Source organism: Colobus angolensis, unplaced genomic scaffold (genome assembly GCF_000951035.1).
Source record: "Colobus angolensis palliatus isolate OR3802 unplaced genomic scaffold, Cang.pa_1.0 Scaffold3182, whole genome shotgun sequence".
In the NCBI taxonomy this organism is placed as follows: Eukaryota; Metazoa; Chordata; class Mammalia; order Primates; family Cercopithecidae; genus Colobus; species Colobus angolensis.
In genome coordinates, this window is record NW_012116469.1 from 8,338 (window position 1) to 8,758 (window position 421).

The 421-nt window shown below is 50.4% G+C and overlaps 1 pseudogene; it reads right to left on the bottom strand.

Moving 5' to 3' along the window:
* Window positions 1–207, bottom strand: part of LOC105518376 — a 1,228-nt pseudogene extending 1,021 nt beyond the window's left edge.
* Between the last annotated feature and the right edge of the window lie 214 nt (window positions 208–421).

The following is a 421-nucleotide window of genomic DNA, read 5'->3' on the forward strand; positions in this document are numbered from 1 at the left end:
CGCAGCTGCTCCAGGAAGCTGTTGTAAAAGCCCTCTGCCTGCTCCGTGGGCATTGCTAGGTGGAAATCAGGCTTGTTTCCCTTCAGGACACACTGCAGGGTAAACTGGCTGACACACAGAATCTCGTACTGTTTGTCCATCACACTCTTAGACCAGTGCTTCCCGCTCTCATCTTCAAACACACGCAGGTTTAGAATCTTTCGGACCCTAAGGGAAAAAAGAGCAGCGAGAGCTACCTGAGAGACCACAAGCCCCCCGACACACTCCATACCCCAAAAATGTCACCAGCTTCCAGCCAAATAAGGACATAATGACAACTCCAGCCCTGACAGGAAGCATGACCTCAGGCAAGTCACTTATCTACCCTGTGCTTCAGTAGCCTCAGCTCCAATACAGAATAATAACAGTTCTACCTCACAGG